The following is a 16,170-nucleotide window of genomic DNA, read 5'->3' as shown; positions in this document are numbered from 1 at the left end:
AACACTGCTTTCACTTCTGTTTAAAGGCTAGTTACTTTCGAGAAGAGTCTTAAACACAACACTACAGTGACTGAGTTGCAGTTTTCATAGGAGAATATTTTAAATCAAACACCAAGAAAATTCCACATTTTAAAGTTGGAGGAAATATTGAGACTTCTGAGTATAGCAGGGCCACTGCAGGCAGGAAAGGAAATAAACAGTTGAAATAAAGTTGGAGGGTCAAATCTTCTGATCCTTAATCAAATAAAACTTCTATTGCCATCAATGCCTACACTCACAGATATAAACATCACAGTGAACATGTGATAACATGTGTGGTCAATAACTATACACTTTATACTTAAATATCTAAGCCATCTTATCCAGAGTTACACATCTTATATGCATTGGCTCAGAGACTACATTTTCTGGCATATTCTGAACAGTGCTGAGCACACAGATCGTGCCCAGTAAATAATAAAAATCATGACAATAATCGTCAACTTTATGGACTCTGTGGATGCAATTTCTGTTCTATGTTCCGGAATTGGCCTGAATACAGCTGAAACCCTAAGAATTTGATATATAATCACAACTGATACTCATATGACACTTTCTCATTCCTTGCTTTTCTCAAACTCAGAACAAAAAACGGCAAACCAAAATGGTTTTCAGTTAAAATCTAAAATTGCACAGCAGGCATTGATGTACAACTCAGTCTGGGGCAGAATCTGCCACCCATTGGCAGTTAAGTGCTCTCCTCTCATCTGACACTCATTCTCTTTCTTTCGTCATCCTTCCAGACCTCTGTGCTGCTTTTCATACTGTCAACCATGGCATCCTTCCCAATCACCCAGGACCAATTGCTGGGGTCTCAGAGAACTGGCCTTCTTGGTTTTATTCCCATCCATCAGGGGCCTCTTTTTTTGCAGCATGCTGCAGGGAGAAATGCTGGTCCAGTGGATAGGGAGCTAGCTCTGAGAAACCTGGGTTCTACTCTTCCCACCCTTTCCCGCTCTAGAATTCCTGTATGACTTCAGGTTCATGCCTTAGGGACAGAGTTTGAAAGGTTTTTAGGCACCCAAAGATGCAGCTAGGCATCTAGTGGGGTTTACAAAGCAACTAACTTTCTAGGCACTTTTGAAAATCCCACTAGATACCTAAATACCTCTGAAAATCTGTGCCTCAGTGCCCCATCTGTACAATGGGGATAATAGCACTCTCTATCTCACCGAGGGGCTGTGATGTGAGGTGCTCAGATACTACGGTGATGGGCCCACATAAGTACCACAGGTAGAGTGGGAACTTCTCTAGACCACTGATATCCTTTCCCTGGGTTTTAGCCCCTTTTTTTCACTTATGCTCCTCACATCTTCCTCTTTTCTGAATGTAACCTTGGACCAGAGGGCTTGGCCGTATGTCTTCTGCATTCTCTCTTCAACCCCGTCCGCCTCTGCAGAGGGATTCCTGTTTTACAGATTCATCTCATGACTTCCAGATCCTTAATTTAATTACCAGCCTTTTCTTATCTTAATCACCCTGCCTCTGTTTGTAAACAAAACACTGACTCCCTGCTCCAGGGACAGAAGCTGGGAGAAGCACCTCTCTGCAGAACTCACATGTGCAGTTAAGAGCTCTGCCTGGGAGCACACCTCCTGTATGAAACTCAGGGTGAGGGTAGCAGCCCCCCCTCCCCCCTTCCTAACTGGTGCCATTGGCTCTCCTCCTGTTCTCGCAGTACAGCTACTTCATGACTCGTCCCTCCATCCAGGTCACGCTGTGATTCCCCTTCCTGGGAAGTCTTTCAAAGTCTCTCTCCTCAAGTAGCATCAGGCAGAGCTCATGCCCTCTCCCCTATGTCATTCCCATAGAGACTAAATCAGGCACTCTTCCTATTCACTTCCCCAAAGCAATACCTCTCTGCAGTGGCTATTGGGAAACCCAGGCCCATCCTCTACTCTGGGTTCCAGTCCAGGGTCCTGTAGTAAGCAGCTAAGGTCTGCAGTTACACCAACCTTATTGCTCTTGCCCCTCTGGACTACTTCCTATGGTGCTTCTCTATGCTTTTATTCTCCTTCCTTCCTAGTCAGATCCTTCTCTTAGGCCTACTAGGTAAACCCTTTCTCAGGGCTTCCTATACCCCTTCATTCTCCCTTACCTCAGGGAGAGAAACTACAGGCCTCCTAACTAGCAACCTGTACACCAGGGGTTCTCAAACTTTTTCTTTCTGAGCCCCCTGAATATGACATAAAAACTCCACAGCCCACTTGTGCCACAACAACTGTTCTGCATATAAAAGCCAGGGCCGGTACTAGGAGGTAGCAAGCAGGGCAGTTGCCCAGGGCCCCATGCCACAGGGGACCTCGCAAAGCTAAGTTACTCAGGCTTCGGCTTCAGCCTCGGGTGGTGGGGCTCAGGGTCCTGGGCTCAGGGTCCTGGCCCCATTCATCTTTCTGCCCTGGGTCCTAGCAAGACTAATGCCAGCCCTGCTTGGTGGACCCCCAAAACCTACTCGCAGCCCTCCAATGGGCCCCAGACTCCTGTTTGGGAACTACTGCTCTACACAACCTAAGTGTCCTCTGTTTGCAGCTTAATTGGCTGACTGGGCCCAGCTGGCCAAATTCAACTCTCTCACGAGCGGTGTGGCACCTCTTCACACCACCACCCTAGAACTGAAGTGTAAAAAAAGGAAGCTCTAACTGGCTCTGAAGTTGTGGTTTAGACATTAGATAATTTGGTTTCAGTATTAAACTATTTGACCAGCACCACACGGAAGATCTGCCTGACTTTGGTAAGATTCTTCAGTTGGGATTTATAGCCAAATGGATAGCCACCTTGGATTCTTTCTTAGAATTGATATGGTTCAATTATTTGTAATATTAATTTGATGATTTAGCTAACATGATGATAGTGAGACTATCCGGTTAATGTAACTTTGATTTGATATGCATATTCTTAGTTTGAATTAATAGCAGAGCTTTGGTGATATGTGTAACACTTCCTGGGGTACCCAATTATGGGGCGTCTCACTACCACCTGGCTTTAGCATGAGGCAGCCTTGCCAGTGCCTGCCGGGGGGTCAGCCCCCCAACTCCTCTGGCCATGGACAACACTCCTTTCTAGGCCTCGCTCTTTCTCTCTAGAGTATAGTGATAGGCACACCTCAATCCTCAAGCCCCCCAAGCATGTCCCTGGAGTGTCCATCCCCTGGTCCACTGAACACTTGCAGTATTCACAGAATCACTGCTTCCAAAAAAGCAGGGAGCCCCAGCTGACCAGTTCCACCTCAGCTCACTGCCCCGCTTCACAAAGCACTTGGATAGGTTTATAGTGAAAGTAAGGACAAGTTTATTTTACAAAGATTCAAGTAATAGCAAATAGAAGTATTGGAAAGAAATGATTACATATAAAATAGAATCATAACTTGCATTCCAGAAGAACCTCGACTTAATTAACAAGTTATGCTCATGTCTTGCAGAGCAGTGCTCACCCAAAGTCCTTGCAGCATTTGACCGCCAGGCTGGCTGGGACCTTCCTTTCATAAGACAAACATGCTGTTAGCTTATCTCCTTAGTGCAGGATCCCATGTGTTTCATCCTTTATCTTTATTCATAAACAGGACAACCCCTTGCTGATTTTTTCCTGTAGATTTTCTCTCTTGTAGGTTTCTCAGTCTTTTGACTGGTATCTGACTCAGTATGCAAACAGGTTTCCACTGTGAGGCAGACAATACACACATGGCCAGCCAGAGCGATAAGCGTCTGTTACCTTCTGCCTGACAGGGACATGTCTGAGGTACGTCACCTCCTGGTGACCTGCCTTAACTCCCAGACCTTAAGAACACCATTTCCACTATAGACACATATGTAGCCAATGATTTTAGTTTAGTATCCATTTATTGTGTGATGTTATGATTAATCAATATGTTATATTACATATATTCACTGTATGTTAATTAGAGTTGATTTGTAGGATTATAAAAGTATAAGATTGATCAATATTTAGAGGAACTAGGTAGTAGACATGAGTAAGACAAGCTGAAACGCAAAAACCTGTAGGTCAAGGCCTGCAAGACTCTAGCTAAGCTATTTTAGGCCTTGGAGACAAGAAATGATGGTGCTAGTCAGTGACTGAGAAATAACCCGAAAGATGATGGGAAAGAGATACCAATTGGTAATATTGTGAAAGTATAGCTGGGAAGATTAAAATTAAATCATAACATGCTGTAACAACAAATACTGTCTCTAACACATGCCTTAACACAGCCGAAGGTGGTACGCCAATGTTGACAAAACCTACCTCGCCTATAGAATTCGGGATCCCTTGAGTTTACAGGGGATACAAACCAATAGGAAAAAGAGGGTTGACACTTCCATGTACATGTGCAGAATATAGGTATAGACAGGCTCACAGTATAAAAAGGAGTCTGGTGGCACCTTAAAGACAACATATTGGCACTATTTATGCTCGTATCTGTAATTTTCACTCCATGCATCCAAAGAAATGTTTTTTTACCCACGAAAGCTTATGCCCAAATAAATCTGCAAGTCTTTAAGGTGCCACTGAACTCCTTGTTGTTTTTGTGGATACAAACTAACATGGCTACTCCTCTGATACTTGAGTATAAAAAGGGGTGCCCAGAGCAGGTAAAACTCCATCAGGAACCACTCCCATATTGATGGTCAATCCATGAGAGGGCGAGCAGACTCTAACACCAACTAGGAGGATGTGAGTAGGCCTGTAGGTATAACCAGTTCATTATACGTATCTATAGGAATTGTATACGCTATGACATTTATAGCTTTGTCAGTAACTTTAATAAAATTACTAAAAGATAGATGCTCTTGTAACTGTATGTGTTATTTGCCTATGCTCTCATGTGTTCCTATGAACTCTAAATCTAGTTGAACTTGAGACTGAAGCCAACAGAGACGAACCAACTGTGTGCCTGGCTCTCGGTAGTGACCTCACATGCCCCCCTTCTGTGAACTGTTATGCAGATATCCGATCCAGGGGAATCGCTATTAATCCCTGTGCACTTCCTGTGCCCTCTGCCCAGGGGTGTCTGGGGGTTACAAAATGTTTTCTTGGTTTTAAGTGTTTTAATAAAAGTTATAAGTTACATTTCTTTTGATAAGCAACATGGGTCCAAGGCCTTTAAGGAGGTGGCTGGGTACCAGCCACTCACCTAAAAGCGTGACCAGCTCCTCCTAATTAGTCTTTGGTTCTCACACTCACAGAGAGCTAAAAAGCTGAACCCGGAGGGGGAAGGATGGCCCTGCCTAGGTTCCCCCTGCCCTGGTAACAGGCTGGCTCTGCCTTAGCGCCCCCATCATCATGGCTGTGTCCAGGTGTCTCCAACCCCATATCAGGCTGGCCGTGCCTGGGTGCCCCCCAACCCAGTAACAGGCTGGCTGTGCCTGGGTGCCCCCACTAAGAAGCTAGCGCTGCCTGGTCTGCAACCCGCCCAGTAAAAAGCTATACGAGCCCACATGCCGTGATATCACTGTCAAAGCGATGCCGTGACTCGGATTCGAACCGAGGTTGCTGCGGCCACAACGCAGAGTACTAACCACTATACGATCACGGCGAGCTACTGGGACCCTATAGTAAACGCCTGGCGCCCGCTCCCTTCAGAGCGGCGCTGATGACGTCACAAGGGAGAGGCCAGCCAAACTGTTCTGTCTCTTGCTCTTTCTAAGAACCGCCTCCAGAACAGCTACTGCGCATGCGGCCCCCAATGGGAAGGGAGCGAGCTCTAGGTGGCGGAGCGCAAAGCCAATGGATTTGGGAGAAGGAGGCGGGGCGAGCCGGAAGCGTCATTAGGCGTGAGAAGCTGGTGCGTGTTCCCTGTAGTCAGGCGCGCGCAGCCTCCTCTCAAAGGGGAGGGCGGGGCTATGGTGGGCGGTGTGGCCGGCAGCCCTTCCTGCGCCTGCGCTGGGGTCGCGGCCATGGGGGGCGGGTTTGGTGGACTGCGGCCTTCGCTGTCCCACCTGGCACCGCTTCCCCCGCGCGCCGAGCGGCCTGGGCCGCTCAGAGGATCCAAGCCGCGGGGCGGGGCCGGTGGCTACAGCGGAAAGTTAATTTATTTGGGTAAATGGACACATTTTTGGCAGTAGTATGGCTGCTCATCTAAGAACGTATTTGCTTGGCTTTAAGTCTTAAAAAAGCACGCAGACCAGTACATATGAATTAGGAAAACCCTGTGCTCAACTGTATGTTGCAGAATATCTTTTGGTATTTATTTTTGGATCTCAGTAGTAGGTAGGCACTCAGTTAAGATTGGAAACCCATTGTGCTAGGCATTGTACACAACACAGATGGTGCCTGCACTGAGAGGGCCGATAAAGGCACAAACCCGCAGGGTCCTTTCTGTCTGTAGCCTGCTCCTTTATCAAGGAGTCCTACCAAAGTCATTATGTGAAAATCTCTAAACTGGGATAGTGGTGAGCCATCCAGGATAAAGAAAGCAATCTCTGAACACTATCAGTGATTATCTTTGAGAACTTGTGGAGACAAGTGAGGTCCCAAAGGACTTGAGAAGGGCAAACGTAGTACCTGTACTTAAAATGGGGGACTAAGGGTATGTCTACTCCGCAATTAAAAGCCTCCAGCTGGTCCATGCCAGCTGATTTGGGCTCTTGGGGCTTAGGATAAGGGGCTGTTTAATTGCAGTGTAGATATTCGGGCTTTAGGTGGAGCCCAGGCACTAGGACTGTGCAAGTTGGGAGAGTCCCAGAGCTTGGGCTGCAGCCCAAACCCGAACGCCTATACCACAGTTAAATGGCCCCTTAGCCTGAGCCCGAGTCAGCTGGCGAGGGCCAGCTGTGGGTGTCTAATTACAGTGTAGCTATATACAAAGAAGATCTGGGAAATTGTAAACCAGTCAGCCTAACTTCAAAACCTGGAAAGATACTGGAACAAATTATTAATCAATTTGTACACACCTAGAGGATAATAGGGTTATAAGGAATAGCCAGCATGGATTTATCAAGAAGAAACCATGCCAAACCAACCCAATTTCATTCTTTGACAGCGTTATTGGCCTAGTGGATAATAGGAAAGCTGTAGACATTATATATCTTGATTTTAGTAATGCTTTTGACATGGCCCCACATAACAGTCTCATAAGGAAACTTGTAAAATGCAGTCTAGATGAAATTACTACAGGATGGGTACACAACTGGCTGAAAGATCGTACTCAGAGTAGTTATCAATGATTCACTGTCCAACGGGGGGAGAGTATCTAGTGGGATCTCCCAGGGTCAGTCCTGGGTCTGGTACTATTCAATATTTTCATTAATGACTTGGGTAATGGAGTGGAGAGTATACTTACAAAATTTACAGATGACACTAAGGTGGGAGGTGTTGCAAGCACTTTGGAGGACAGGATTAGAATTCAGAACAATCTTGACAGTGCCTCCTTTCGTCCCCCCACCAAGCAGGCCAATCTGTGGGACGCTTGACCATCCCCCCACCATGCCCTCTCTGTATGTCGCTTCTGCCAGCCATGCGTTTTTGGCACCACTCTGGCCTGCAGCCATTCCAGCCACACCATGGTGCTGATTCCTGTTTGCATTTTATTATTCAAAATGGAAATAGCTAACAGGAAGAATTGCACTGACTTTGCTATCTTATTCATCACTCTCTGCTGCCACCCTGTGGCCTTTTTGTGTCTTTGAGTTGTAAAAATGGAAATGCCTATAGAAGATTGCATCCTGCTTGTGCATCCACTGGACACTGTGCAGAATGTTTCCCCCCTGAGTATTAGCTATCATGTAACTAGCTTCAGTGTTTCCTACCAGAGTTAAGATTAGATCAGAATTTTTATTTTAATGCCAAATTTTCAGTTGCTCACAACTTTCTGAAAATTACTCCTTTTTACTATAATAGGAGATCATTCATGACCTTCTCTCTATTTCTTATTCTCCTTCTCCCCCCTCATCCCTCTGCAGATTTTTTATGCTTTGGTTAGTGTTCCTGAATTTCTTTGGCATTTTTGTCAGAAGAAGGTCTGTCAGGAAGGAGCTGGACAGGTTATTTTCACGTTTTACTCTAAAGACCTCTCATTTGTAACTTTCTCACACAGAACAAGCGAATATGACTCTGGTGGAAACGTTAAAATCAATGCAATGGCAAGTTAATTACAAACCATTTTTCAAAGCACAAATCAAATTGGATGGAAATACAGATTGACAAGCACAGAAAGTGCATCATGGCCTAACAGCATTACCATTACAATGAAATTTCAGTACTGACAAGCTGAAATGTTCAAATATCGGAGTCTGACATTAAAAAATCATGAGATTTTACAATATAATAATTGTTGGGTCCCTAGTCTTTGCCCAGAACTTATGAAGGGGAAAGAACATTCATGTCCTTGTCAGCTACACACACCAACTGTGGCTTTCACAGGTCAGCGTATGTGAAGCTGTAATTGTCTTTAATGTCCCCGGGGAGCAGTGGGAGGGATAGTGCAGCGACTCCTGATGCCACGTGGAATGTTGAGGGGGGTATAGGAAGGTCTCAATATCGAGTTCTCAGTGAACTTCAGAGGGAGGCGACCATGGGATGGTTGAAACTGCAGGGCCACTAGTGTCTGTAGCATCTGTGTTGGCTGCCTGAGAAGCCCCACTATGTCTTGGTGCATCTCCCTCTCCTTTTCTGGCTGGGACTCCTGGGCCTCTCTCCTCTCCTCCCTTTCCTTCTCCAGGTGGCCTGCAGTGTTCATCCTCCAGGCCCTGTGCTCACAGTCCGATACAGCACTGGCTTGCAGGATCTCCGGCCACATGCCAGCAGGGCCGTCCTTAGCTATTCTGGGGCCCTACGCAGCTCCCCTGTGGGGCCCGCAGTGGGGTGGGGTGCGGAGGGGGCCCAGGCCTCTGCACGGGGGGGGGAGCGGGGCTGCTTTGGGGGCAGGGGGGAACTGCCCCCCAGCACTCACTGGCAGCACAGCTGGAACCGGGTCGTGGCACTTCCCGCTGCTGGTGAGTGCAGGCCTGGCCCTGCTGCAATCCTCAGGGGCGGGAAGGGGTGGAGTGGGAGCAGGGCTGGGACGTAGCAGGGTTGGGAAGAGGTGGAGCAGGGCCGAGGCCCTTGGGAAGAGGTGGGGCAGGGGCTGGAGCAGATGTGCAGGGCACTGTTGCCCTACGCAGCTGCGTACTTTGCGTATGGGTAAGGACGACCCTGCATGTCAGCGCGCGTCCTCTTCTTTCTCCTCATTCTCTGGCTCCGGTGTTCTATGGGTGTGGAGGGGGTGACCCTGAAGGCCACAAGGGCAGCAGCTGCAGATACAACACACGGAGGTACCTTTGTCAGTGTATTCACTACAAAAAGCAAAACTTAAGATGCAGACCTCACTCCCCTTGGTCCCCAAAAGTTGTAAGCACTACGTTCTTATGTCTGCTTGGGCTGGCTTGTGCATGCACCTGGCACAGCACCAGCCACAGTGAGTATGGCCAGCCAGGGGTTGGGGAAATGTGGTGGGAATTGCTCGGACACATGATTCTAGTAGTGCAGAGGAATTGCACTGAATACTGGCAGCATTTTCCACAGGCCAGGGTGATTTTAGCTGATATCTCACTCCTCAGGGTAACAGAGGCAGAGTGAGACCAGCTGCTGCTGACATCCCTAAGCCACCCGGGCTTGTATGCTGCTAGCCTGTATACTTCAATGGTGCCCGATGAAGTTATCGCTGAGCGGCGTGGGAAAATGTCCTACTGTGGAGGAAGCAATAAGGCTGCCATTCCTAGAATCCTTCAGAAGAGGATTGCAGAGGACCTCCATGAAAGTTTCACTGAGATCTCAGGAGGATTCAAGGGACATCCCTGGGTACATAAACAAATGGCTCTGCATAGCCCCTGCGCCTAACCCTCCATGCTTGCCCGTGTTGGACTGGCTAGACTGCGGTGGATCAAAAACAGGTCCTGGTTCACTGTGCAGCTGGATCCCCTGGTTGCCTTCTCCCATACTCTTCCTCCAGCTCTTCCTCATCCACCACCTTTTCCTCCTCACTGTTCATGGAATGGGCCTGGGACTCAGGCTCCTTGGAGGTATCCACGGTGTTATGAAGGGTGGTGACTGGGTTTCCATCCAGTTGGGCATGCAGCTCTTTGTAAAAGCAGCAGGTCTGCAGCTCGGCAACAGATCGATTGTCAGCCTCCCTGACCTGGTGTGCCTGTCACAGCTCCTTGGCTTTCACGTGGCGCTGCTGCTGGTCCCTGTCCTACCCCTTCTCCTGCATCCCCCAAGCAACGTGCTCGTAGGTGTCACTGTTTCCGTGGCTGGTTCGGCACTGTGCCTGCACAGCCTCTTCTCCCCACAGGCCCAGGAGATCCAACACCTCCTGTCTACTCCAGGCTGGAGCGGATCTGGAGTACGTAGCCAACATTGTAAGGATAAGGCCTTTTTCTGTAGCCATATTGTAAGGCCTAAGGCCTTTGTCTGCAGCCATTTTAGGAGAGCAGCAGCCATTAGCCAAGAAGCAGAAAGACACATCCTCACTTTCCGTTTAAATTACATTAAAACAATGTAACATCGGGCTGTTAAGAAGGAGATCCTGACCTAATAGCACCCACTATCACCAGATAAAGAAACTGATCTTAAGATGGTTAAAGAACACTTAGTTTGACAGCATTCAGTATGGCAAGAAACCACTTACCAGTAGTTGTGATTGTGAAATTCTCATTTCTTTATTGTTTTGTTTTTATGGTCCCCACTTCTTTATTGTTTCTCTGTATGATCTCTGGTTCTTTAGAACATAGAACATCAGGGTTAGAAGGGACCTCAGGAGGTCATCTAGTCCAACCTCCTGCTCATAGCAGGACTAATCTCCAATTTTTGCCCAAGATCCCTAAATGGCCCCCTCAGGGATTGAACTCACAACCCTGGGTTTAGCAGGCCAATGCTCAAACCACTGAGCTATCCCTCCCCCCAAGAACATCTGAGGAACAGTGGGGGGGGCGGGGGGGAATAGTTTTATTTTGTGTATTATAGACTAACACAGCTGCTACTCTGAAACCCGCAGTTCCCTGTAACAGGCTGGCTGTGCCTGGGTGCCCCCTAAGAAGCTGGCGCTGTCTGGTCTGCAACCCCCCCAGTAAAAAGCTTTTAGTGCCCACATGCCGTGATATCGCTGTCAAAGCGATGCCGTGACTCGGATTCGAACCGAGGTTGCTGCGGCCACAACGCAGAGTACTAACCACTATACGATCACGGCGAGCTACTGGGGCTCTCACGGTGAGCTACTGGGGCTCTTTGATTGTTTCTGTCTTACTTAATTAATTTTGCTAGGTGTAAATTAATTAAGGTAGTGGGGTATGATTGGTTAGAGAATTTTATTGCAATATGTTAGGATTGGTTAGTAACATTTAGTAAAATGATTGGTTATGTAGGACTCAAGTTTCACTATATAAACTAGGGTCCAAAAGGAATTTCTTGGGAACCAACTCCAGGACACAGCCCCAGGATCAGAGCTGCCAGACCTCACACTCTGCCAATCACACAGTGCAGAAACTGGATTCCCCCAGATGACCTGATCCTGATTGGCCAGCAGGGAAAAGTTCCTCAGTCTTATTGGGACTGGGAGTGGTGAGCATTGTATGCATAATGTGTGCATTCTTTTTTTTTTTTTTTTTGGTAATTGTTAATAAATAGAGGTTAAGTAGGATATTACTGTGTAAGGCTCTTTCACTGGTAAAAGACCCTGTAAACCCGCAAAAGATTAAGCTCTGAGTCCACAGGGAATCGGTGTTTACCCGGAGCCTGGAGGAGTAGAGCCCGGAGCCCACGGAGGGGTAAAGTTAGGTGCCTTTTGCCTGGATCCCTAGGAACTGGGAAAGGGTGAGGGTACCTAAATCAATCAGGTTATGCCTTGAGCCCAAGGAACTAGGTAGAGGTGGGATGTCCTAGAGTGTGCGGGCAACAAATTTAGGGTAAAGTTGGGTGCCCTAGAGTGTGCAAATGACAGAGAATTTTGTGCCGGTAACAGCATAGTTCTGCCCTATCCCCTCGCTCCGGGAGACCAATCACAGACAGACAAAAGGGGAGTCTTGTTTCAATTTTAAAAAGTTCTAGCCTTCCCATTGGCTCTTTTGGCCAGGTGCCCACTCACTTCCTTTTTCCTATGCATCACAGTGACTTTTAACCCTTTACAGGTAAAGCAAATAGAAAATAGCTACTAAGCGGGATTTTATAGCTAATTGGCTGGCTGGGTCCATAAAAGGAAGCAACCCGCTCCCGCCCTTCATTTATCACAGGGTTGGAGAAAGCATTTTTTCCCCTGGACTCAGGTGTGAGGGGGATCTGCCACTAGCCCTTCATTAAGTCTAAAGTGGTGATATATTCTGCCTTTCCCAGCCAGTCGAGCAGTTCATCAACCCGAGGCATCGGGTAGGCATTGAACTTCGATACTGCATTGACCTGGTAGAAGTCTGTGCAAAAGCGGGTGCTTCCACTGGGCTTAGGGACCAGTACCACGGGGCTTTTCCAGTCACTAAATGACTCCTCAATCACCCCTAATGCGAGCATCGAGCAGAGTGCCTCTTTCATGGTCTCTCTAAGCTTCTGGGTGTTGCCGGCACCCAGTGCCGAGAGGCTGAACAACAGCTTGAGTGGTTCGTTACCCGGTGTGCTACACCCAATAATCACAACGGGGTGGAGAAGCAGAAAAGTTTATTTGCAGCTGCAAAAAGGTACAGGGAGAATAAAATCTCAAATCCTGCACACCAGAGCAGGAAGTTACACAGGCTTTTATACATCCTTTTTTCCAGCATACTTGTCCAATAGCAAGCTGCCCCAAGTATCCATATAGCCAGCCAATCCAGTTCCCAGCTAGTTCCCTGATTCTCTGTATCATTTGTTAAACTATACATAAAGCTGCTTTATTCAGCATTGTTCTTCCATATCTGCCCTGTTTGGCCTTGCTTAGTTTCAGGCAGTCTGACTCTGCAACATATTGTTGCAGATTCTCAGCATAACTGCTGTGTGTGCCTCCAGGCGGGGGGGCCAAGGACACTTGGGCCTAGTACGCAGAGCTGCTGCGAGTGCCTCCAGGCAGGAGTGGGGGCCAAGGACACCGGGGCCTAGTGCAAGGGGGCTTCATCGACACTCGTGGTCTTCCATCCCCTCGAGTTACCTACTGGCCATGCCCCAGTGTCCCCAACACCCCCTTGAGCCCATCTATTAGAGCTGGAAAAAGAAAACACCACACGGATATGAACTCACAACAACACTTTATTTACTAAAGGAGAAGGAAGGAAGTGGAGGGAGATGGATTAAGGACTCTGGATATTTGGAATATAAACGCACACACACACACTCAATAAAGCAAACGTGTTTTTCTACCTCCTTCAGGTACTGCCGGTGGCGAGGCTGCAGAATCTGGACTGGTGAGATCAGCGATGGACATCAACGGTGGATCACAGATGTCAAAGACAGGTAAGTAACCCTATCTCAGACCCACCCTATCGCTCTTTGCGTCGGCTATGCATGAGTGTCAGATCTAACCAACCAGATCTAGTCCGAGGGTGCACGTCTGCTTCCCAAAAGAAAATAACTAATAAACCCCAAGATGACAACTTCATTCAGTGAGTGGCTACTGCAGGCCAGTAACCAATGTGGACCATATACCACACCACAGAGAGAGAGCTTTTAGACACCTGAGCCCCAAAGATTCCAGCGCTCAAGAGCCCCTGGCCCCTCCTTTTGTTTGTTTATATAGAAACCGGTTACTTAGCAACAGCTGATTCCCGCTCTTTTCACTTTCCCGCCTTTTGCCCAGAATAGGGGAACAAGAAACTATCACAACATGGAGGTCACCTTGTTCTTATCCAGACCAAGATGGCCACCTAATAAATAATGCCCTAAAATCCAACTGGGTGCGTGCCTTCCCCAAGAATTTGGTAGGGCTGTAATTAACAGTAGGGTTGGACTAGATGACCTCCTGAGGTCCCTTCCAACCCTGATATTCTATGATTCAGAGGTTCTCCCTCGCAAATTAACCTAGGGACTCAAGTTTCTCCTGCAGGTTTAGCAGATACTGTACCACATCATCGGCTCAGGATGGTTGCTCCTCCCACATTTCTTAAATGAGGTGTAAAATCCCCCCAGGTTGCCTCCCATATAAAAGCTCAATGGTGAGAAACCAGTGGAAGACTGCGGTACTTCTCGGACTGCGAACAAGAGAGGCAGGAGCAGCTGGTCCCAATGTCGGACATCCCTCAGGATGAACCTTCAGAGCATTGTTTTTAGGGTTCAGTTAAAGCGCTCTACCAGGCCGTCCATTTGGGGGTGGTGTGACGTTATTGACAATCTGTAACCGTATAGATCACTGTTGCAACCACTGTTATATATTTGCAGCAAATATTGTACAATGGTTGTCGTGTAAGGTGTCGATGGAAAGATTATGGTGTGCTGATTATCATTATGCTATCTGTATGCATGCATGATTTTTGTAGTTGAAGTTATGACTATTGGCTATGTACTTGTATATCAATGTTTTTAATTTTGAAGTAGCCTTTTAGTAAAGCATTTGGTCAGCTTTTTGAGAAAGGAATTTGCAAGTTAAATGCCCAGTCAAGAAATACTTAACTGACAATAGACCTTGAGACACTCCAATCCACATAAGAAGTCTTCCTGGGGATGTTCAAGATAGCATATAGGCAATGGCTGCCACCTGTAAAGAACTAAGTCATGTATGGACATGTGACTTGCCCATGTGACTCCAAACTCAATTTTGTGGTAATTTTCCACAGTAAGAACAAAGAGGTGTTCTTACACCTGGAAGAGACTATAAAAGGCAGCTACCTCATCTCCATCTTGTCTTCAATCCTGCTTCATACCTCTGGAGGGGCTTTGAAACAAACTGAAGCTCTGAACAAAGAACTGAATGACCCATCCCAGCTGTGGATGTACTCCAGAGACTTGATTTGAATCTGCAGTTTATTTCATCACTACAACAAGCCTGAACCAAGAACTTAGCCATTACTATATGTAATTGATTCCATTTAACCAATTCTAGCTCTCATCTATATGTTTTTCCTTTTGAATAAACCTTTAGATTTTAGATTCCAAAGGATTGGCAACAGCTTGATTTGTGGGTAAGATCTGATTTGTATATTGACCTGGATCGGAGGCTTGGTCCTTTGGGATTGAGAGAACCTTTTTTCTTTTGGTGGGGTATTGGTTTTCATAACCATTTGTCCCCATAACGAGTGGCACTGGTGGTGATACTGAGAAACTGGAGTGTCTAAGGGAATTGCTTGTATGACTTATGGTTAGCCAGTGGGGTAAAACCAAAGTCTTCTCTGTTTGGCTGGGTTGGTTTGCCTTGGTGTGCACAGAAACCCCAGCCTTGGGCTGTAACTGCTCAGCTTTAAGCAATTGGTCCTGAATTGGCACTCTCAGTTAGGTCCCGCCAGAACCAGCATCATTACAATGGCGTAGTCATGCTAGGATCCATAGAACCAGGTCAGTTAAGCTTTTGGTCAGAACCCCACACGATCCAAATTTAAATTTTGGTATTGAGAGCTTGGTTGGTTAAAGAGCAGTTGCAATGGGTGAGCAAAGAGCATATGAGGGCCTTGACGAAAAACCCCTGGAAGATTTGTGTTCAGAAAAGGGGATAAGTTTTAGAAAGAAAGCTACAAATCAAGAACTGAGAGATCTGTTAATGGCCAGTGATCAGAAGGCAGGAGCACAGTCCTTACCTGATACTACAGAAGCTGCAGAAGAAATTAAAATGCAAAAGGCAGCAAATAAATTGCAACTGGAGCATGAACAGAAACTAGCAGACATTCGATTGCTGGAAAAGATGGCCCAGCTAGAGAAAGAAGTTAAGGAAAAGAAGTTATTGGAAAAAGAAGCTGCTGAAAGAGAGGAAAGGGCTTGTAGAAGGCAAATGGAACAACTGGCTGCTGAGGAGAGGGTTGCCAGACTTCAGTTCCAAGTCAAAAAAGCAATGGAAGAACAGCAGAAATTGTATCCTCTGGAAAGTCCAGATTATAACAATGTTGGTATGTTGTTTAACTCTGAGCAGTTATTTGGATGTAACCAAATGTACCCCAACACTGCCACCTTTTATGTAAATGCTGTTACTGTGAGTTCAGTAGAAAGTGACCCCATAAATTGTGCCAATGCTATGTATGGGAGTGCTCATGAAAAATTCATAGAGAGCGTAAAAATCAATGGTAA

At 46.8% G+C, this 16,170-nt stretch overlaps 2 non-coding genes across 2 annotated transcripts; both read right to left on the bottom strand.

Moving 5' to 3' along the window:
- Positions 1-5,497: 5,497 nt before the first annotated feature.
- On the bottom strand, positions 5,498-5,569 carry TRNAH-GUG (transfer RNA histidin (anticodon GUG)). Its single transcript has one exon. It is a non-coding gene; the product is annotated as a tRNA-His (tRNA).
- Positions 5,570-11,125: 5,556 nt separating this feature from the next.
- Positions 11,126-11,197, bottom strand: TRNAH-GUG (transfer RNA histidin (anticodon GUG)). The gene has a single exon. It is a non-coding gene; the product is annotated as a tRNA-His (tRNA).
- Between the last annotated feature and the right edge of the window lie 4,973 nt (positions 11,198-16,170).

This window comes from Eretmochelys imbricata, chromosome 10 (assembly GCF_965152235.1).
Source record: "Eretmochelys imbricata isolate rEreImb1 chromosome 10, rEreImb1.hap1, whole genome shotgun sequence".
Classification (NCBI taxonomy): Eukaryota; Metazoa; Chordata; order Testudines; family Cheloniidae; genus Eretmochelys; species Eretmochelys imbricata.
This window is presented reverse-complemented; position numbering and strand designations above follow the sequence as displayed.